The sequence below is a fragment of the Dendrobates tinctorius genome, unplaced genomic scaffold, assembly GCF_039654945.1.
Source record: "Dendrobates tinctorius isolate UK_male_01 unplaced genomic scaffold, ASM3965494v1 ptg000120l, whole genome shotgun sequence".
Lineage (NCBI taxonomy): Eukaryota > Metazoa > Chordata > Amphibia > Anura > Dendrobatidae > Dendrobates > Dendrobates tinctorius.
The window spans coordinates 65,905-90,250 of NW_027361788.1; the positions used below are offsets into that span (position 1 = coordinate 65,905).

General features: G+C 42.9%; 1 protein-coding gene across 3 annotated transcripts in view; it reads left to right on the forward strand.

The window, feature by feature from the left end:
* Positions 1 to 5,236: 5,236 nt before the first annotated feature.
* Positions 5,237 to 24,346, forward strand: part of RABGAP1 (RAB GTPase activating protein 1) — a 263,850-nt gene continuing 244,740 nt past the window's right edge. For 2 of the 3 annotated variants that reach the window (XM_073590685.1, XM_073590687.1), the window contains exon 1: positions 5,237 to 5,322. The gene's annotated coding sequence lies outside the window, so the exon portion shown is untranslated. Of the gene's footprint in view, positions 5,388 to 24,346 lie in introns of all 3 variants that reach the window. The other variant, XM_073590686.1, reaches the window with a different exon arrangement.

Sequence of the window (24,346 nt, forward strand, 5' to 3'; positions counted from 1 at the left end):
GGCCAATTCATAACAACAAATTTACTGTTGTAAAATATTAAACATCGTGCTTATTCAGTTTCTCACCATCATTAAGTAATCAGACCACTTAGAGTAAAAACTACATTTATTAGAATACATATAGAATATAGCAAATAACTTTTATAAACTTTTCTAAACTGTAAGTAAATATGCAATAAACACTTTTATGCAGTTAATAAGAAGAAATCTATAAATTTGTCCTCAGAAAAAGTATTGCCTCTGTCAGATCCTCCTTCATGGATGCCCTCAAATCTGATCTAATTATTTTGAGAGCAGAGAACAACCTCTCTACACTAACTTGTGTTGGTGGCAAAGCAGTAACCACTCGGGCAACATCTCTGACAATGTCAGGATACAGAGGAATCGCTTGTTGCACTGTTATTTTTGATGAACGGTCAAATTTCTCAATTTCTTTTAGTGCACATGAAAAATTCTGCTGAAATGTACTGGCTGTGTTCCTTGATGGGGATGACTCTTCTATGCGGGAACGCTTTGCACGGTCCTTGTGATCCAAATATTTTTCGAAATTAAATTCTTCATCAGTTGATGATGAGGGTGAAGATGTGGCAGGACGACCAAATTCTTCTTGTTCCTCCTGACTGTTCTGCAACCCTTTCATCCTTACTGCTATTTCAAACAGAGCTTCTTTTCCTTTACTTAGCTGTTGATCATCTAGAAGAATCCGATGCATTGGATCTACATAAACAGCTGCCAAAAGAATGTTATTTTGTAAAAGTAGCTCCTCTCTCAGTTTCATTGATGTAGCAATGCCACTTGCAATTAACCCTCCTCTTTGGGACAGGCGAAACATCAGGTTCTTCCACTCCTTTAAGAAAATACCTGGAGTTAAGTCCTCTGCTTGTAATTTTTTAGTCACTGTAAATGGGTGCTCTAGCAATTTTTCCAGCTCAGTCACCTGATTCCACTGACTTTCATTTAGCGTCAGTTGAGGGTTAGCCATATCTACAAGAAAGGTTTTCAGTTCAACCAAGCGCTGAATCATTAAGTAAGTACTGCCCCATCGTGTGGCTTGATCAATAATTGCCCCTTTTCTAGCACATCTCTTCAAAATTGAGTCAACTTTAGGGGTTCTGGCAACAGTAGACAATTTTCTCACCTTGCCAATCAGTGCAGCAGCATGTCCTTCTTGCAGACTGTCTCTTATAGCCAGCTGTAGCGTATGCACAACACAGCGCATGTGATGAATGAAAGAACATATTGACACAGTTTCAACAAGATCTTCTAAACTATCATGTTGCTGTTCATCTGAAGCAACTTCAGTTTGCTCCTCAGTTACAATACTGTGTTCCTCTATTTCAAACATTTCTGTGTCTGTGGACCCAGAATGTTCTTCTAGCTGCTGGTCACCATCATTACTCTCATTCATTAGCTTAATAGTACTTATCATATTTGAAGCATTGTCAGTTACAACAGAACTTGCTCTTTTTTAAGTTCATAGTCTTGCAGAACCTTTTCCACCAAGACCTGGAGAAACTCACTGGTGTGATGAGCTTTGGTGTCTTTTACTGCCAATGTCTTGGTAACTATTTCATTTTTGTCACAAACAAATCGGACATAGATGGCAAAATAGTTCACTCTGTGACGTGTGCAGGCATCCATTTTAAGAAACAGAAAGCGTCCCTTGAGAGTTTTTTTAAGTTCTTCCTTTTGTTTAAAAGCTTCTTCGATTACTAATTTTCTAATACTCTCTCTCTCCAGAGAAACACCAAGCTTGCGGGCCATTTCCCCATTCAGACACATAAAAGCTGGTCGTGAAAATAATGAAATAGACACACTATCCTTTACAACAAGCTCTATGATCTGTTTTTTAAATGTATCTACTGTCATTGTCACAGTAACTTTGTCACTGACAAAATATCTTGCAACTGATGGCTGCAAAGTTCTCTGCTCCTTTGTTTGGCTGGAAGAGCTGGGCACTGGTTCATTGGTTTGGATGCAGCCTTTCTCATCCACTGCTTTCAGTACTTCTGGATGAAAGCTCTGTAAATGTCTCTTTAGATTAGAAGCTCTGGTAGGAGCATTTTTATCTTTGCCTGAATATGCACTCATCTTGGCTTCACAGCATTTGTTTTCGTCTGGATCATTTGTCATACACTGACAGACATAATGTTTTCTATCTTGAGTGATGGTGAAATGTTCAAATACAGCTGATTTAATGTGATGCTTCTTTGACATTCTCAGGTTTTTAATTCTGCATTCACAATCCAAATGACAATTGTTTTTCCTAAAAACAATTGTACAAAATTATTGCCAGGTCGTACAACTGATATAGTGGTCAGTAATACTGTTATTATTCCTCATGTACTCACAGTTAACTGATGCAAAGTTTGTTGAAAGGATAATACTTCTTACAGTCTTCCTCTTCTGAGTAGCAGGCAGCTTTGAGATGCTTGGAAGATGCACACCTAGTATGATCTAGTCTAGAGGAGGAGCTTTACTACTAAGCATTTGCAACACATTTTCACTTTCAGTTTCATACATTGTAAGTAGGGGGGTTGGGGCAGCATGAGGTTAACCAAGTATAAGATTAGATAAGGGCAGTGGAGAACAGTGACACACAAGAAGTAAGAAATGTCTCTATCTCCAGCAGAACTGCTTATCACTGTTGTTCATAGTTTGATAGAACATATATATTTGAGTAACATTTATAAAATTCATATGAAAGTTCAATTATGAAATATTAATACATTTTTTTTAAAGCTGGAGTCGGTACATTTCTACCGACTCCGACTCCAACCAAAACTAACTCTGACTCCGACTTCACGACTCCGACTCCACAGCCCTGCATATACCATAGAGGTTAAATAACTGTATAGTGTAACATTTGATCTCAAGTCAAAACTGAATTGAAATAATCATAAGGGACGTCGTGCAGGACCAATATAGTATAAATAGTAATGTGCAATAGTGTACAATAAACACTGGTCTAAATTCCATATGTAACCCCCATTTAAGGCGTCATACTAAGAACAAACAGAACCAAAGGGTATAGAAAAATAAATGGCATGATTAGATTACCAGAGCTGGGGTGCAGTACCAAGTACCTCTACGTGCGTTTCAGCGCCAAAGCCTTCTTCCGTGGGAGTGTACTATGGTGGCTTTGCCTAGAATTTGAAAGAGCTTGCAAGTGAGCTCTCCTTGCCTAGGAAACCAGCCACCTCTTAAAGGCTGCAGAGGTGGTTGGTAATATGCAGTAAACAATAGAATTAAAAATCCTATAAGATAACAGTACTAATTAGGCTACTCCACATAAACCACAGCCACTTATAATGAATTGTTAAGTGATCACCCCATAACTGACCCCAGGTAGTCACCTCCTGGAATGGATGCCAGCAGGCAGAATGCAAACCATTCAAATTTTAAGTTTTTTTTATATTGGTGTTTTTCTCTGGCCTTAGCCTAAATCCATGTTCACATTACGTTTTAACCACATGTCGGGGTGTCAGTCTGAAGACAAGGAAAACGAGGTTCAGGCATCAGGAGCCGCTGACATTAATGAGGAGAACCTATTTTTCAACAATATTTGTCTTTTTGAGGTGGGCATGTAAGCACAAAAAACAGCGTTTTGAATGATGCCTGCCTCAAAAAGGCGGACACTGCCAAAAATGAGTTTGAATCAAGTACAAAGTGACTCCGTCTGCTTAATTAAAGTCAATGGCTGTTAGCAAATATGCCTGATTCTAGTTTTTAATGACTAGCGACAGAAGCCACGACAGAGCCACTGAAGAGTGGAAAAAACTCAATGGTAACCCGGCCTTAGACACAGTGCACATGGCATCTGAGCCTTTTCTGGCCAAATAATAATTTTATTTCTATAGCGCCAACATATTCCGCAGCACTTTAAATGTATCAGGAACACTTTTATGTAATAGTCCAATGGTGGAAGGCTCGGACGTATGTCATTTTATGGGCGTATATGGCCCGCCGGAACCGATTGTGCATACGATACAATATGTCACACCTTATATGTTTTTTGTGGTGACCCTCTGTATGGGACCGTGCATTCCAGTAGTTGAAAAATTAAAAGTTTTCTGATTAGTGATAAACGAATCGCCAGAAATCTGTTCTGGGTCAATTTAATTCAGTCTTGATACTAAAGTGTTCCAAAATGATTTTTATTATGCTCTAAATTTCTCCATACCCCAAGCGATAAAAAACGGAAGAGTAGGATGGGGGGTAAAACAAATAAGACCTGTCCTGCTGCCATAGCTCCACACAGGGTTCTATGTCGCTGAATATGTCTCACACGGTCACATGGGAGGCGAAGCTCATTGATCTCAAGGACGTGTTTATCACCCCTTGCGTGTGAGTCTTGAGTCAATGCTGGAATATCCTGAGACTTGGCGGGGAGCTGTGGCGGTAGAACAGGCAAGTACAATCTTTTATTAACCCTTCCCTGACCTTCCAAGGAATCCATCGAAATGGCGATGGCTGACCACGATTTAGCTGGATTTGTGCAAATTGAATCCCAAAATTGGAATTTTTCAGGAAATCAATAACAAATTTGATTCCTTAATCTCCATTTCTGATACGTGCTACCTCCCTGGAGGCACCCGGCACATAAGCATGGGCTGTTTTGGCTTCCATTGGATGAATGGAGTCCTTATGAGAGATTTTTTTTCCATTGTAAACGCCAACCGTAAGGTCACGTTCACACGTTCAGTATTTTAACTCAGTATTTGTAAGCCAAAACCAGGAGTGGGTGATAATCCAGAAGTGGTGACGTGTTTCTATTATACTTTTCCTCTGATTGGTCCTCTCCTGATTACAAATACTGATGTAAAATACTGACAGTGCGAACATGGCTTAAGCCTCCGACGTCATATGTACTAAATAAATGGGCCCTCCCAGGGGATCGGGAACAGCTTGTGGGAGGTGGGCAAAACGTGGCCGAAAAAGGTGGCCTGGACATAAGAAAAAAATGTTTTTTGGTCTCCTATTCTAAAAAAGAGTTTCCAGCCTTCAGACTGCATGGCACTGCAAGAGCCGAGGCCCTGGAGCTCACTGACGAAGCATACTGGACTCCTCAGCATTGCAAGAGCTGAGGAAGCAGAAAAACAAGCCGAACAGGTGACTAAATCCATGCTCATTCAACCACACACGGAGAACATAACCCAGGCTGCCTTTTCGTTACCGAGAATGTGTTTGTTTGCTTTGTTACCGTCAATAAAGTTTATTGAACACTCGCCGATGTTTACACTGCAGCGCCTTCTCCTGTCACGTGTGCTGGTGCGTGTCGTCACTTCCGGCGCGGATCCGTTCATGGCCTGGATCCTGGAGGTGAGGAACCTGAGTAAGGGTGTAGAGTAACGGAGGAGGAGACTGCAGCGGTGCTGGCTGTGACGGTGAGAGGCGGCGGCAGCAGAGTGGCAGTGCCGCGGGGCTGACGGCCATAGTGAGAAGCGGCGACTCTGAGGGCTATCGCGCTTTACGACTCCCACGACGTCTGCTCTGTCTATTGGTTACCAAATAGTGTCACCACCCGACAGCTGCTAATATGTGCGTGCAGGGAGGAGGGAAGTCAGGAGGAGTCATAGCGGAGCCGCTCTGCCTGATCTCATAGTATAGAGGATTGTGTATATGCGTCCTCTTTATATAGAGAGCACTGTATATGTGTCCTCTGTATATAGAGCCCAGTATAGAGGATTGTGTATATGTGTCCTCTGTATATAGAGAGCACTGTATAGAGGATTGTGTGTATGTGTCCTCTGTATATAGAGCCCAGTATAGAGGATTGTGTATATGTGTCCTCTGTATATAGAGAGCACAGTATAGAGGATTGTGTATGCGTCCTCTTTATATAGAGAGCACTGTATAGAGGATTGTGTATATGTGTCATCTGTATATAGAGAGCCCAGTATAGAGGATTGTGTATATGTGTCCTCTGTATATAGAGAGCCCAGTATAGAGGATTGTGTATATGTGTCCTCTGTATATAGAGAGCACAGTATAGAGGATTGTGTATATGTGTCATCTGTATATAGAGAGCCCAGTATAGAGGATTGTGTATATGTGTCCTCTGTATATAGAGAGCACTGTATAGAGGATTGTGTGTATGTGTCCTCTGTATATAGAGCCCAGTATAGAGGATTGTGTATATGTGTCCTCTGTATATAGAGAGCACTGTATAGAGGATTGTGTATGCGTCCTCTTTATATAGAGAGCACTGTATAGAGGATTGTGTATATGTGTCATCTGTATATAGAGAGCCCAGTATAGAGGATTGTGTATATGTGTCCTCTGTATATAGAGAGCCCAGTATAGAGGATTGTGTATATGTGTCCTCTGTATATAGAGAGCACAGTATAGAGGATTGTGTATATGTGTCCTCTGTATATAGAGAGCACTGTATAGAGGATTGTGTATATGTGTCCTCTGTATATAGAGAGCACTGTATAGAGGATTGTGTATATGTGTCATCTGTATATAGAGAGCCCAGTATAGAGGATTGTGTATATGTGTCCTCTGTATATAGAGAGCACAGTATAGAGGATTGTGTATATGTGTCCTCTGTATATAGAGAGCACTGTATAGAGGATTGTGTATATGTGTCCTCTGTATATAGAGAGCACAGTATAGAGGATTGTGTATATGTGTCCTCCTGTATATAGATAGCACAGTATAGAGGATTGTGTGTATGTGTCCTCTGTATATAGAGAGCACAGTATAGAGGATTGTGTGTATGTGTCCTCTGTATATAGAGAGCACAGTATAGAGGATTGTGTGTATGTGTCCTCTGTATATAGAGAGCACAGTATAGAGGATTGTGTGTATGTGTCATCTGTATATAGAGAGCACAGTATAGAGGATTGTGTGTATGTGTCCTCTGTATATAGAGAGCACAGTATAGAGGATTGTGTATATGCGTCCTCTTTATATAGAGAGCACTGTATATGTGTCCTCTGTATATAGAGCCCAGTATAGAGGATTGTGTATATGTGTCCTCTGTATATAGAGAGCACAGTATAGAGGATTGTGTATGCGTCCTCTTTATATAGAGCACACTGTATAGAGGATTGTGTATATGTGTCATCTGTATATAGAGAGCACAGTATAGAGGATTGTGTATATGTGTCCTCTGTATATAGAGAGCACAGTATAGAGGATTGTGTATATGTGTCCTCTGTATATAGAGAGCACAGTATAGAGGATTGTGTGTATGTGTCCTCTGTATATAGAGAGCACAGTATAGAGGATTGTGTATATGTGTCCTCTGTATATAGAGAGCACAGTATAGAGGATTGTGTATATGTGTCCTCTGTATATAGAGAGCACAGTATAGAGGATTGTGTGTATGTGTCCTCTGTATATAGAGAGCACAGTATAGAGGATTGTGTATATGTGTCCTCTGTATATAGAGCACAGTATAGAGGATTGTGTATATGTGTCCTCTGTATATAGAGAGCACAGTATAGAGGATTGTGTATATGTGTCCTCTGTATATAGAGAGCACAGTATAGAGGATTGTGTATATGTGTCCTGTATATAGATAGCACAGTATAGAGGATTGTGTGTATGTGTCCTCTGTATATAGAGAGCACAGTATAGAGGATTGTGTGTGTCTCCTCTGTATATAGAGAGCACAGTATAGAGGATTGTGTATATGTGTCATCTGTATATAGAGAGCACAGTATAGAGGATTGTGTATATGTGTCCTCTGTATATAGAGAGCACAGTATAGAGGATTGTGTGTATGTGTCCTCTGTATATAGAGAGCACAGTATAGAGGATTGTGTATATGTGTCCTCTGTATATAGAGAGCACAGTATAGAGGATTTATGTATATGTGACCTCTGTATATAGAGAGCACAGTATAGAGGATTTATGTATATGTGACCTCTGTATATAGAGAGCACAGTATAGAGGATTTATGTATATGTGACCTCTGTATATAGAGAGCACAGTATAGAGGATTTATGTATATGTGACCTCTGTATATAGAGAGCACAGTATAGAGGATTGTGTATGTGTCATCTGTATATAGAGAGCACAGTATAGAGGATTGTGTATATGTGTCCTCTGTATATAGAGTCCAGTATAGAGATTTGTGTATGTGTCCTCTGTATATAGAGAGCCCAGTATAGAGGATTGTGTATGTGTCCTCTGTATATAGAGAGCACAGTATAGAGGATTGTGTATGTGTCCTCTGTATATAGAGAGCACAGTATAGAGGATTGTGTATGTGTCCTCTGTATATAGAGAGCACAGTATAGAGGATTGTGTATATGTGTCCTCTGTATATAGAGAGCACAGTATAGAGGATTGTGTATATGTGTCCTCTGTATATAGAGAGCACAGTATAGAGGATTGTGTATATGTGTCCTCTGTATATAGAGAGCACAGTATAGAGGATTGTGTATATGTGTCCTCTGTATATAGAGAGCACAGTATAGAGGATTGTGTATATGTGTCCTCTGTATATAGAGAGCACAGTATAGAGGATTGTGTATATGTGTCCTCTGTATATAGAGAGCACAGTATAGAGGATTGTGTATATGTGTCCTCTGTATATAGAGAGCACAGTATAGAGGATTGTGTATGTGTCATCTGTATATAGAGAGCACAGTATAGAGGATTGTGTATATGTGTCATCTGTATATAGAGAGCACAGTATAGAGGATTGTGTATATGTGTCCTCTGTATATAGAGAGCACAGTATAGAGGACTGTGTATATGTGTCCTCTGTATATAGAGAGCACAGTATAGAGGACTGTGTATATGTGTCCTCTGTATATAGAGAGCACAGTATAGAGGATTGTGTATATGTGTCCTCTGTATATAGAGAGCACTGAATAGAGGATTGTGTATACAGTGGGGCAAAAAAGTATTTAGTCAGTCAGCAATAGTGCAAGTTCCACCACTTAAAAAGATGAGAGGCGTCTGTAATTTACAGCATAGGTAGACCTCAACTATGGGAGACAAACTGAGAAAAAAAAATCCAGAAAATCACATTGTCTGGTTTTTTTTTCATTTTATTTGCATATTATGGTGGAAAATAAGTATTTGGTCAGAAACAAGCAATCAAGATTTCTGACTCTCACAGACCTGTAACTTCTTCTTTAAGAGTCTCCTCTTTCCTCCACTCATTACCTGTAGTAATGGCACCTGTTTAAATTTGTTATCAGTATAAAAAGACACCTGTGCACACCCTCAAACAGTCTGACTCCAAACTCCACTATGGTGAAGACCAAAGAGCTGTCAAAGGACACCAGAAACAAAATTGTAGCCCTGCACCAGGCTGGGAAGACTGAATCTGCAATAGCCAACCAGCTTGGAGTGAAGAAATCAACTGTGGGAGCAATAATTAGAAAATGGAAGACATACAAGACCACTGATAATCTCCCTCGATCTGGTGCTCCACGCAAAATCCCACCCCGTGGGGTCAGAATGATCACAAGAACGGTGAGCAAAAATCCCAGAACCACGCGGGGGGACCTAGTGAATGAACTGCAGAGAGCTGGGACCAATGTAACAAGGCCTACCATAAGTAACACACTACGCCACCATGGACTCAGATCCTGCAGTGCCAGACGTGTCCCACTGCTTAAGCCTGTACATGTCTGGGCCCGTCTGAAGTTTGCTAGAGAGCATTTGGATGATCCAGAGGAGTTTTGGGAGAATGTCCTATGGTCTGATGAAACCAAACTGGAACTGTTTGGTAGAAACACAACTTGTCGTGTTTGGAGGAAAAAGAATACTGAGTTGCATCCATCAAACACCATACCTACTGTAAAGCATGGTGGTGGAAACATCATGCTTTGGGGCTGTTTCTCTGCAAAGGGGCCAGGACGACTGATCCGGGTACATGAAAGAATGAATGGGGCCATGTATCGTGAGATTTTGAGTGCAAACCTCCTTCCATCAGCAAGGGCATTGATGATGAAACGTGGCTGGGTCTTTCAACATGACAATGATCCAAAGCACACCGCCAGGGCAACGAAGGAGTGGCTTCGTAAGAAGCATTTCAAGGTCCTGGAGTGGCCTAGCCAGTCTCCAGATCTCAACCTTATAGAAAACCTTTGGAGGGAGTTGAAAGTCCGTGTTGCCAAGCGAAAAGCCAAAAACATCACTGCTCTAGAGGAGATCTGCATGGAGGAATGGGCCAACATACCAACAACAGTGTGTGGCAACCTTGTGAAGACTTACAGAAAACGTTTGACCTCTGTCATTGCCAACAAAGGATATATCACAAAGTATTGAGATGAAATTTTGTTTCAGACCAAATACTTATTTTCCACCATAATATGCAAATAAAATGAAAAAAAAACAGACAATGTGATTTTCTGGATTTTTTTTTCTCAGTTTGTCTCCCATAGTTGAGGTCTACCTATGATGTAAATTACAGACGCCTCTCATCTTTTTAAGTGGTGGAACTTGCACTATTGCTGACTGACTAAATACTTTTTTGCCCCACTGTATGTGTCCTCTGTATATAGAGAGCACAGTATAGAGGATTGTGTATATGTGACCTCTGTATATAGAGAGCCCAGTATAGAGGATTGCATGTATGTGTTCTCTGTATATAGAGAGCCCAGTATAGAGGATTGTGTATGTGTCCTCTGTATATAGTGAGCCCAGTATAGAGTGTATATGTCATCTGTATATAGAGAGCACAGTATAGAGGACTGTGTATAGTATATGCGTCCTCTGTATATAGAGAGCACAATATAGAGGATTGTGTATATGTGTCCTCTGTATAGAGGATTGTGTATATGTGTCCTCTGTGTATAGAGAGCCCAGTATAGAGGATTGTATATATGCGCCCTCTTTATATAGAGAGCACTGTATACAGGATTGTGTATATGTGTCCTCTGTATATAGAGAGCACAGTATAGAGGATTGTGTGTGTATATGTGTCCTTTGTATATAGCCCAGTATAGAGATTTGTGTATATGTGTCCTCAGTATATAGAGCGCAATATAGATATTTTTGTATATGTGTCCTCTGTATACAGTGCACTGTATACGGGATTGTGTTTGTGTCTTCTGTGTATAGTGAGCACAGTATAGAGGATTGTGTATATGTGTACTCTGTATATAGAGCCCAGTATAGAGATTTGTGTATACGTGTCCTCTGTATATAGAGCCCAGTATAGAGATTTGTGTATGTGTCCTCTGTATATAGAGCCCAGTATAGAGATTTGTGTATATGTGTCCTCTGTATATAGAGCCCAGTATAGAGGATTGTGTATATGTGTCCTCTGTATATAGTGAGCCCAGTATAGAGTGTATATGTGTCATCTGTATATAGAGAGCACAGTATAGAGGACTGTATAGTATATGCGTCCTCTGTATATAGAGAGCACAATATAGAGGATTGTGTATATGTGTCCTCTGTATATAGAGAGCCCAGTATAGAGGATTGTGTATATGTGTCCTCTGTATATAGAGAGCCCAGTATAGAGGATTGTATATATGCGCCCTCTTTATATAGAGAGCACTGTATACGGGATTGTGTATATGTGTCCTCTGTATATAGAGAGCACAGTATAGAGGATTTTGTATATGCGCCCTCTGTATATAGAGAGCACTGTATACGGGATTGTGTTTGTGTCTTCTGTATATAGTGAGCACAGTATAGAAGATTGTGTATATGTGTCCTCTGTATATAGAGTCCAGTATAGAGATTTGTGTATGTGTCCTCTGTATATAGAGAGCCCAGTATAGAGGATTGTGTATATGTGTCCTCTGTATATAGAGAGCCCAGTATAGAGGATTGTGTATACAGTGGGGCAAAAAAGTATTTAGTCAGTCAGCAATAGTGCAAGTTCCACCACTTAAAAAGATGAGAGGCTTCTGTAATTTACAGCATAGGTAGACCTCAACTATGGGAGACAAACTGAGAAAAAAAATCCAGAAAATCACATTGTCTGGTTTTTTTTCATTTTATTTGCATATTATGGTGGAAAATAAGTATTTGGTCAGAAACAAAATTTCATCTCAATACTTTGTGATATATCCTTTGTTGGCAATGACAGAGGTCAAACGTTTTCTGTAAGTCTTCACAAGGTTGCCACACACTGTTGTTGGTATGTTGGCCCATTCCTCCATGCAGATCTCCTCTAGAGCAGTGATGTTTTTGGCTTTTCGCTTGGCAACACGGACTTTCAACTCCCTCCAAAGGTTTTCTATAGGGTTGAGATCTGGAGACTGGCTAGGCCACTCCAGGACCTTGAAATGCTTCTTACGAAGCCACTCCTTCGTTGCCCTGGCGGTGTGCTTTGGATCATTGTCATGTTGAAAGACCCAGCCACGTTTCATCATCAATGCCCTTGCTGATGGAAGGAGGTTTGCACTCAAAATCTCACGATACATGGCCCCATTCATTCTTTCATGTACCCGGATCAGTCGTCCTGGCCCCTTTGCAGAGAAACAGCCCCAAAGCATGATGTTTCCACCACCATGCTTTACAGTAGGTATGGTGTTTGATGGATGCAGCTCAGTATTCTTTTTCCTCCAAACACGACAAGTTGTGTTTCTACCAAACAGTTCCAGTTTGGTTTCATCAGACCATAGGACATTCTCCCAAAACTCCTCTGGATCATCCAAATGCTCTCTAGCAAACTTCAGACGGGCCCGGACATGTACAGGCTTAAGCAGTGGGACACGTCTGGCACTGCAGGATCTGAGTCCATGGTGGCGTAGTGTGTTACTTATGGTAGGCCTTGTTACATTGGTCCCAGCTCTCTGCAGTTCATTCACTAGGTCCCCCCGCGTGGTTCTGGGATTTTTGCTCACCGTTCTGGTGATCATTCTGACCCCACGGGGTGGGATTTTGCATGGAGCACCAGATCGAGGGAGATTATCAGTGGTCTTGTATGTCTTCCATTTTCTAATTATTGCTCCCACAGTTGATTTCTTCACTCCAAGCTGGTTGGCTATTGCAGATTCAGTCTTCCCAGCCTGGTGCAGGGCTACAATTTTGTTTCTGGTGTCCTTTGACAGCTCTTTGGTCTTCACCATAGTGGAGTTTGGAGTCAGACTGTTTGAGGGTGTGCACAGGTGTCTTTTTATACTGATAACAAGTTTAAACAGGTGCCATTGCTACAGGTAATGAGTGGAGGAAAGAGGAGACTCTTAAAGAAGAAGTTACAGGTCTGTGAGAGCCAGAAATCTTGATTGCTTGTTTCTGACCAAATACTTATTTTCCACCATAATATGCAAATAAAATGAAAAAAAAACAGACAATGTGATTTTCTGGATTTTTTTTTCTCAGTTTGTCTCCCATAGTTGAGGTCTACCTATGATGTAAATTACAGACGCCTCTCATCTTTTTAAGTGGTGGAACTTGCACTATTGCTGACTGACTAAATACTTTTTTGCCCCACTGTATGTGTCCTCTGTATATAGAGAGCCCAGTACAGAGGATTGTGTATGTGTCCTCTTTATATAGAGAGCACAGTATAGAGGATTGTGTATATGTGTCCTCTGTATATATTGAGCACAGTATAGAGGACTGTGTATATGTGTCTTCTGTATAAGTATTTTTTGTCCAGGTGGAGTCTGTGATATCCTTCTTTGCATATATTCAAAGTCCTAGAAAATACAGTACGTGTTGGTACTAGTAGTGCCACTACACTGCAGCTTCTTCAACCTTTTTTGTTGCAGGGGATGTAGAAGCTGCAGACCATATTTTTGTTCATATCTGAAAAAAATGAACACTGCCACTATTGAAGCCAGGCAGTGTACACAGTGACTCTGTCCACCTCTTATCAGGGAAGGGCTCTGTCAGGGTTTTCAGCAAAATTCTTTTTGTCATGGATTTTGGTGCAAACCCTGATGCTGTGCTCACAGGAGAGCAGTGCATGTGTGGGTACTCCCCTACCTTTTCCTGCTCTTAAGGCCCCGTTACACATATTGATGTCCCAGCGATCCCACCGATGATCCAACATGGATGGGATCGCTGGGACATCGTTAGGCTGATCGCTGGTGAGCTGTCACATAGACAGCCCCTCCAGCGATCAGGACCAGCGAGCAAGCTGGTTTCCAATGTAAACATCTTGTATCTTAGAGCCGCGCGGCTCTTAGATGCCCGATGTTTACATTGGAAACCAGCGTCGCTGATCTCTCGCTGCCACACGCAGCAATGAGTGCTGGCGAGCGGGAGACCAGCGATCAAAAAATGGCCCAGGACGATCGAGCATGATCAGCGGTACCCAGCAGGGGTGCTGGTCGCTGATCCCCGTCACAAACAGCCATCTCGCTGGCAAGTTCGCTGTGGCGTCACAAAATCAGCGATCTCGCTAGCAAGATCACTGTGTGTGACAGGGCCTTTACCGTTCTGTTTACAAACTTGGATGCTTGGTAAATACAAATGTGAATAATTTAGCAAAATAGAAGCAGAACAGCTGCTCTTCTGCTACAATTTCCCTCATCTCCCCATAAGTGTAGTTCGGGGAGCTGTTATCTTACCGCTCCAAAAAGGCCACATCTGCTCCTTTTTTTTCATGTCTGGGTTGGGGGTACTTTGCTTACTAAGGCTTAGAAACACTATTGTTCTTGCGCCTTTTTTTGTGTGTGTACTTCCCTCTCACCCCCCACTGGGGGTGGTCTTTGTTGTACTTTCTCATTCTCGGGTCCTCTACCAGAGGCCTGGGAATTTCAGGGTTCTGCACAGGATCTTAGTTGTCCCAGATTTGCACTTTTCTGGACAGTGAGCTCAGATGTTGCTCCTGGGATCTGTTGTGGCCATTTTCCCATCTTGGGGGTCATTGCACCAAGTGCTCCTATCACCACTGGAATCGCTGTTGTCTTCACGTTCCACATCTTCTCAAGTTATCCTTTGAGGCCCTGGTATTTCTCCAGCTTCTCATATTCCATCTTTCTGATGTTGCTGTCACTAGTTGGCACTGCCACATCTATTATCATTGCTGTCTTCTGATCCTTGTCTACTATCACAATGTCTGGTTCGTTAGCCAACACCTGCATATCTGTCTGGATCTTGAAGTCCCACAGGATTTTAGCCCTTTCATTCTCCACCACTTTCTCTGGGGTCTCCCACCTGGACTTAGCCGATATGCTGATATGTTCCTGTATACAATTCCCGCTACTTGGTTGTGGCGTTCAGTATACTCTGTTCCTGCTTGCATTTTGCATCCTGCCATTATGTGTTGGACTGTTTTTGAGGTTTCTTTGCATAGTCTGCACCGTGGGTCTTGTCTTATGTGGTAGATTCCCGCTTCTATGAATCTGGTACTTAGTGCTTGCTCTTATGCCGCTATGATTATTGCTTCTGTGCTGTCTCGGAGTTCAGCTTTCTCCAGCCATTGGTAGGATTTCTCCATGTCATCCACCTCCATTATCTGTCTGTGGTACATCCCATGCAGCGGCTTGTCTTGCCATGGGGCTTCATGTTCCTGTTCTTCCTTCCTGATCTGTTGTTGTTACCTTAGACTTTCTCTTAGCATCTCCTCTTTTCGTGCCGTTTTTCTCATGTATTCTTGGATTCTCCTTGTTTCATCCGTGATGGTGGCTTGGATGCTTATCAACACTTGACCACCCTCATTTCTGTTGGTAATCAATCTTTGTATGTTAAGGCCCTGTCTCACATAGCGAGATCGCTAGCAAGATCGCTGATGCGTCACCGATTTTGTGACGCAACAGCGATCTCGCCACATGTGACACATAGCGGTGACCGCTGGATATCGCTGATCGTGCTAGAATGTCTTGGGACATTTTTTCATCGTCGGCGTCCCGCTGGCCAGCATGCATCGTTGTGTTTGACGCCGACGAGAGACCTCGTTGGCTACGCAGAACTCAGGGACGCAGGCTGGAATCGTTGAGAATAGCTGGTGTGTGACAACGCACCAGCGATCCTTACCAGGTCGTATCGTTGTCAGGATCGCTGGTGCGTCGTTGAAGAGATCTGCCTGTTTGGCAGCTTACTAGCGACCATGTAGCGACGCACCAGCGATCCCTACCAGGTCGTATAGTTGTCGGGATCGCTGGTGCGTCGCTATGTGAAACGGGACCCTTAGACTTAGGGTGGAGATCACCATGCATTGTGAGGAGCTTTCGTGCCTTCACATCTGCAGCTTCCATCTCTTCTTTTGGCCAGCACTCTATGCCAGCAGGGTATCTGATAACTGGCAGAGCATATGTATTGATGGCATAGATTGTATTCTTCCCAATGAGCTGGCTCTTCAGGACCTGTCTTACGCTTTGGTGGTAATTGGATGTTTCTGCTTTTCTTGCCTCCTCATCATGGTTACCGTATCCCTGTGAAATGCCGAGGTACTTGTAGCATGTCTGTACATCTGCTATGTGCCCTGCTGGTAATTCCACTCGATCAGTCCGAAGGACATCCCAATGTCTTCACTGTAGATCCTTGTCAGATGGATCAGTGAATTGATGTCACGTTCGATTTTTGCATAGAGCTTGATGTCATCCATGTAGAGGAGGTGGCTGATGGTGCTTCCACCCTTGAACTTGTATCCATAGCCAGACTGTAATTAACTGACTGAGGGGGTTCAAGCCTATGCAGAACAGCAATGGGGACAGTGCTTCACCTTGGTATATGCCGCATTTGATGGCCACTTGTGCTAGATGTATTGAGTTGACTTCAAAATTTGCTCTCCATAGCCCCATTGAGTTTCTGAGGAAGGTTCTTAATTTCCTGTTGACATTGTAGAGAGCCGAGCAGTCACAGATCCATGTGTGTGGCTTTGAGTCATAGGCTTTCCTGTAGTCAGTCCAGGCTGTGCTGAGATTGGTCTTTCTAAGGCTAGTTTCACATTGGCGCTTTTTTGCGCAGCGCATCGTGCACAAGAAAAACGCATGAAAAACGCAAGCAACGCTGCGTTTTTTTTTACGGCAAGTGAACGCTGATGCGTTAAAAAACCGCAGCGTTGCTTGCGTTTTTCATGCGTTTTTGGCTTGCGCATGCGTTTTTCACGCTCATGCGTTTTTAGGTGTGATTTTACAAAAACTGTTTTTACCAAACAATAGAGAGTTCACCAATGGGACAAATGGGACAACAGTGGGAGTGTCTTTATATAGACCTTGTACAGCAGAATTCCTCACATTTTGCTGCTTTGCCAGTGGATATGATGGATATGCGTATGGATAATTTCCATTTCAAGCTTGATCTTGACATCGCGATGTCTCAGGCGTATGCCTTTGCTTGCCAGCGGGAGAGGGAGAGACACCAGAGACGGCAGCGGCGTCGCTTTTGAAGGCATCCGATAATAGAAGTCCGGGAAAGCCGTGGAGCGTATCACACGCTGTACACCGAGATCAAGGTCAACCCGCAGAAATTTGGAGACTATATCCGGATGTCCCAGGAGAGCTTCATGGACTTGCTGGGTATGGTCGAAGGTATCATCCGGAGACGGGACACTCAGCTTCGGCGTGCCATTCCTCCGGAAGAAAGGCTCCTGGTCACCTTACGGTATGTAATTTTTTGCCTAAATTTATTTATTTATTTTTTTTACATTTTTGGTGTGGTTTTTTTTTTTTGGGTAATATTTTTTTGCATCATTTTTAGACAAACTGTTCGGCACCTTATGGTATATAATGTTGTGCCTAAATTGTTTGGGTTTTTTATAAATTATTTTTTTTAACGTTTTTGGTTAATAATTTTTTGCATCATTTTTACTGAAACTGCTCGTCACCTTATGGAGTGTAATGTTGTGCCTAAATTAATTTGGATTTTTAAAAAATGTTTTGTCTTTTTTTGGGGTAATATTTTGTTGCTTCATTTTTAGTGAACCTTTTTTTTTTCCCTAATTTTTTTTTCTCATTGGATTTTCTCATTTACTAATCAAAATTCTTTGCAAAATGTTTTTCTGCTATATTTTATTTAAAAATCATGCAAAACAGATATGCCATGTACTTTTGATTTCCAGGGTTTTTATTTATACCCTAGACAGAAATATAATTTTTTTTTTTTTTTTTTTTTATATTGACAGGTTCCTGGCAACTGGAGAGAGTCTGTCATCCCTGCATTTCCAGTACCGGCTGGGAATCTCCACTTTATCCGGGATAGTTGCCGACACCTGCAGGGCTCTGTGTGAAGTTCTCTGTCCGGAGTATCTGCCCTTACCCACCACCGAAAAGTGGCTTCAAATAGCTGAAAAATTTTGGGAACTCTGCAATTTTCCAAACTGCCTAGGAGCCGTGGATGGGAAGCACATCCGAATCACGAAATCAGCAAGAAGTGGCTCCGAGTTCTTCAATTATAAGAAGTACTTTTCCACAGTCCTTATGGCGTTAGCGGATGCTGACTGCCGGTTTGTGGCGGTGGACATTGGGGCTTTCGGAAGGAGCAACGACTCGCACACTTTCAAGAACTCCAATATGGGCCGGAGGTTGTACAGCAACCATTTTAATTTTCCACAGGCACAGCCTCTTCCCCAAACTGATGCTCCACCACTGCCATTTGTTTTAGTTGGGGATGAGGCATTTCAGATGTGCCAGAACCTGCTAAAGCCGTACTCCAGCCGTGCCTTGGACCACACCAAGAAAATTTTCAATTACAGGCTGACAAGGGCACGCCGGACTGTAGAGTGCGCCTTTGGCATTTTAGTGGGCAGATGGAGAATTCTTAGCACCGCCATCAACCTGAAAATGGAAACTGTGGACGAGGTTGTGAAGGCATGCGTGGTTCTGCACAACTTTGTAATGGCAAAGGAGCCACCGAACTTTGATATGGACGAACCTGCTGCCAACCCTTTGCCTGATTATAATCAGCACCCTCTTCGGTCTTCAGTGGAAGTTGCCCAAATGAGGGACAAATTTGCGGATTTCTTCGTAACCGATGTGGGTCGTGTAGCATGGCAGGACCAAATGGTATAAATATGTTTGTTAATAAATGTTAGCATCCTTCACTCTGGTTGATAACTGACCATGTCATGTTAAATATTTTGGTTGTACTATCTCCACTCTTGCATGCAGACTGGAGAGATGAGAAAGGTTTACAACTTCTACCATTCCCTGGCCTGGTGTCATGAAGTGATGATGCCCCAAAAAAAAAAAAAAAAGCATCCTGACTTCAAAAATAAAATAAAATAATAAAATACCATCCTCAAATCAGTCTTTATGATACCTGCAAGTTGAGAATATATATGCCTTGTACCCTCCACCATCATTCTGACCAATACCAACAGACAGAAGAGACTGGTGGATGAAAATACAAGTCATATATTTGTGTTTGTCACATCACATAGCTCCAAGAATGACACAAGAAACGTGTCAGTACTGGAGCTATGTGGTGTCACAAACACAAAGTGTAAGGCGCAGTGTGTGCAGGTGATGAAACACAAAATAACCAAACATTTTTCTGAAAAAAAAATTAACAATTTTTTTTATTTAGGATGGTGGAAATTGGGGGGTGTGGAGGGATGAGGAATGGCTGGTGGAGGTTGTGGTTAGAGGGGAGGGAGGAATTAAAGAAGTGGGAGAAGGGAGGCGAGGTAAGGAAATTTGGGAAGTGGGAGGTGAGGGAGGAGGGAGGGTGAGAGACCTCCTGCTGTTTTCCCTCCGATTTCGGCTGCTGCCTTCCCGTCTTGTGCCGGAGGACATACTGGACCCCCGTGACCTGTGTGACCGCCTGGAGCTGGGGGACCGCATGGTGGTTGGGGACCGCCTGCCAGGATCGTGCTGCATGCTGGTGGTGGTGGAGGTTATGGTCGGTGCCGCAAATATCGAGTGCGGGTCCCCCGTCTGCTGATGCTCCGTGGCGGTGGCAGTCCAGGCAGGGGTGGTCCTCGTGCTGGTGGCGCTGAAGACAGGGGTGGTGACGGGCCATCCTGTGGTGGTGGCGGCAGCAGTGGTGGGCCAGGCAGGATCAGCGCTTGGCATGGAGATGGCGGGTGACAGTCCAGCTGCACTCGGACTTGGGGTGGTATGCAGTGGTCCGGCGAAGCTTGGAACAGTGGTGGCCGTGCAGTGATATGCAGCAGATGTCGGTATTGCAGTATAACGAGTCAACGATGGCACTGGTGGAAATGCCACCGCTGACTGCTGCATATACCGAGTCTGCTGCATAGCCTGCATATAAGCATTGTTGCAGGCCTGCATGACAGTTAACTGGAGTTCAGGGGTAAGGTGTTCCGCCGAGTCCCGAGCTATCTGTGTGTAAAAATGCTGGGCTGGTCTGGCGAGGTCGGCTTCCAGGCGCTCAAGGCGACCCTCGATAGACTTGAAGCGTTGGTCCAAAAGGAGGAACCCGCTATCAAGTCTATCAGAGAGTGCCTTGAGGCTACTCTGAAAGACCGAGCTCAACTGAACGAACTCGGGCATGGCAGGCCTGTCCGAGGCCCTCTGCCGCTGCTGGCGGGAAGTGCCCGCAAAACCAGTGGCAGAGACCTGGGACAGGGGAACACCTGAGCGACCAGCTTCCTGGTCTCCATATGACTGTGGTCCAGACCTGCAAGGTGCTTCGTCGCTGATGGATGGCTGGGAGGGGTCCGTGGCAGCTGGATGAAGGACCGCTTCGGAGCCAGGTTGCAGGGTGCTGCTCCAGGTGCTGTGAAAATATAAGAAAGAAATTAGTACCATAGCATAAAAATCGCCAAGTCCTGTGGAATTGAAAAGCACAGAATAAAACACAATACAACTAGAATATACTTACGTTCGGGAGGCAAGGACCGGTCTTAAAAAGGCCATGGCACGATGATACCAGTATTTCGTGCCGGTCCTTGACGCAGCACCACTGCGAACCTCTCTCTCCTGGCGGATATCCCTGTTGAAGCGGTCCTTCATCGAGCGCCAACGGGTTCTGACTTTGTTCACTGTAGGGAAACAATAAAACACAAAAAAAAAAAAAAATTAAAGACAATGCGCTGGAGGCTGTGATCACCTAACTGTGTGTGATGCTAGAAACTCCATGGGGTTAATAGCATCACACCAAGTTGTGTGATCACGGCCAAGATCACTGCTGCATCACACTGCAGTGAAATACTTACGAAACTCCTTGCGGACCCTGGCAGTCGCGTTGTCCCAGCCATCCATCAGCGATTCGGCCACCTGGTTCCAGAGCCGCCGGATCACCACGCTGTCCGAGTGCAGCTGGTGACGGGTGTCCCACAACGGAACTCGCTCCTGGACTAGACGAATGAGCTTGTCATTGTCCAGGGCGAGCTCCTCCTCCCGCAGTGGAGCCTAGAAACTAAAGAAATTTTTTTTTGATACATTGAAATATAAAAATAAAAGCATGAATGAAAATAAAATACAAATAAATTACATATACCCAAAAAATCCAGCAAAGTACGTTGCAGAAAATATAAAAAAAAAAAACAAGCCATGCTATTAAAAAAAACACACCAAAAAACCCCCCACACAAAATACATTAAAATAACCGAAAAAACATTTTCGATGTTTTTTGTGGTGTTTTTTTTAATAGCATGGCTTGTTTTTTTTTTTTTTGTTTTTTTAATATTTTCTGCAATGTGTACTTTGCTGGATTTTTTTTTTTTTGCTTTTTGAAAGGCATTTTCGGTTATTTTAATGCCTTTCAAATACCAAAAAAAAAAAAACCAGCAAAGTACACATTGCAGAAAATATTAAAAAAAAAAAAAAAAAATACCAAGCCATGCTATTTAAAAAAATAACCCACCAAAAAACACATAAAATACATTAAAAAAACCGAAAAAACATTTTCAATCCCTTTTCAAAAACAAAAAAAAAAGTTGCTGTAAATATAATAAAAAAACACACTAAAACCACAAGCATAACAAAAACCCAAAAATACTCATAAAAATGAAAAAAAAACCTTTCAATAATAAAAAAAAAATAAAAAAAACCCAATACGGTTTCCCAAAAAAAATTGCATATAGAAATTAAGCTATCCCAAAAATTTAAACATTCTGTACTTACATCCCGTCTTCCCGCCCGCACTTGGCCTTGCTGCTGCTCCTGCCGTTCCTCCTGGCGTGGTGGAGGATGAACTCTGAAAAATAATAAAAAAAATTAGCCACATGTGTACATTTTTTTTTTAACTATCCATAGGGAAGCATGGTACTCACTACTTCGGCCTCGTGCCCAGTCTCGGGTACGAACTCTTCAGATGAAGAAGACATGCTGGAAAAAATAAAAAGAGAAATTAGTACATAGAAAAGTTTTGAACTTTTTTAATTCAACATTCAGGCACACATATAGGTATTTAGGCCTATTTCACACTTCCGTTTTTTTGGATGGTCCGCTAAAAAAATGGATCCGCCGTTTTCCCCGCAAACGGATCCATTTTTTTGACGGATCCGCGGTAGCCACAAATGTAAGTCTATGGGAAAAAAAAAAAACGGATCCGCGAAAAAATCGCGGATCCGTTTTTTTAGCGGCGGATCCGTTTTTTAGCGGACCAAAAAAACGGAAGTGTGAAACAGGCCTTATACTTACATTATCAGCAGGTTCTTGTGGAGAAAATTTGATTGTGTCTGGCTCGCTCTCTACTCTCCAGAGTACTGGTGAATTCCACCGCCCACTCAAACTTTTTATCACCTGCTTAATTAGCGTCTAGACAACTTTCCAGACGTGTTGACCTTAAAAACGCATGCGCAAAAAAACGCAAGCGTGCGCAAACACATGCGCACGCATGCGCTCTCATAGGCGCCAATGGGGGGTTTTTGCGCATTCCGTGCGCAAGCGTGCGCATGCGTTTTTTTGCCGAGACAGGGCGGACCAAAAAATGCAACATGTTGCGTCTGGCGCGCCTGGCGCAACAGACAAAAAAACGCATGCGCACGAAAACGCTAACATGCGCAAAACACTGCGCACGCCATGTTAAACATAGGGGCGCAGTGCGCATGCGCACGGTGCGCTGCGCGCAAAAACGCCAATGTGAAACCAGCGTAATATATTATAATATACACTCACAGCATTTTAGTTTGTGGTTTTGATTTATAGAGCACAAAAGTACGGTACATGGTGATAAAAGCGGATGAGCGCTGTGGTACAATCTGAAGGTTGAAACAATGTTTCTGGTGTTTGTTCTAGATTTCTTGTGTTTGTTTTTGATTATCTGAGTCTTGATATTAGTACTTTGCAATTTCGGACACGTTGGCCTCCCCTCTTTGGAGGACATGGTCTCTTCTTTCATGGTAGAGGCGTTCATGGTGTAACACTTGTTTGCAGGAGCAATTGCCTGTTTAAGGAAACAAACATTTCATTGTACACTGCGAGCAGAGCTCAGTCACCACCCATTTACTATAATGCGTCTTATTGTCCTTGTAAACCCTCAGCACTGAACGCACAGGAGGCGTATTTCCCTATAGATACATTGAAGTATCTGAATTTGCAAAGCTGCTCATAGACTCCTAAAAGTTCTGAAAGATCGAATACTTTTCACATTTGTGAGTGTCGCTATACCACGCAGCCAAAAACCACGACCGTCCATTGTCTGGTGATGTTTTGCCACTAAAACTACTACTACTACTACTACCTGAGAAATCTGCTGACCAATAAATTAATAAGCTCTCGGGGGCATGTTTTCAGAAATTTACGCTTTGCATTTTTTCGTAGATCTCTCTCACACAATGCGGAGAGAATCCTGCATGCTACACATCAGATTTTCACTGCAGATTTGGCATTAGCTCATCATGGCAGCTTAACCCCTTTCTGCCATCCGACGTACTATCCCGTCCATGGGACCTGGGCCCCTATGCCCATGGACGGGATAGTACGTCGGCGCGATCAGCGGCGCCCACATGGTGAGCGCCGCTGATCGCTGCCGGGTGTCAGCTGATTATCACAGCTGACACCCGGCACAATCAAACATGATCGCGGTGTACCGGGGGTTAAAGGGAAGCATCGGCAGGGAGGGGGCTCCCTCCGTGCTTCCCTGAGCCCCCCACGGCAGCGCAATGTGCAGCGCTGCTGCGGGGGGCTCCTTTCCTCCAGGCCCCCGAATCCAAGATGGCGACGGGGGCCTGAGGAAGCTGGCTTCCTCAGTGCCTGCAAAGCGCAGGCATGAGGAAGCCTTTTGCAGTGCCTGTGTCAGATCGCTGATCTGTCACACTGATCTGTGATGTGACAGATCAGCGATCTGTCACAGGACAGTGATGTCCCACCTGGGACTATTTAATAAAGTAAAAAAAAAAAAAAAAAGTGTTAAAATAATTAAGAAAAAATCGCCAAATAAATTAGAAAAAAAAAAATATTCCCCCAATAAATCCATTTTTTGGAAATAAAAAAAAAAAACAACAATAAAAGTACACATTAGGTATCTCCGCGTCCGTAATGACCCGCCCTATAAAACTGTCCCATTAGTTAACCCCTTTAGCGAACCCGTTAAAAAATAAAAAACGAAGCAAAAAATAATGATTTATTATCATACCGCCAAACAAAAAGTGTAATAACGCGCGATCTAA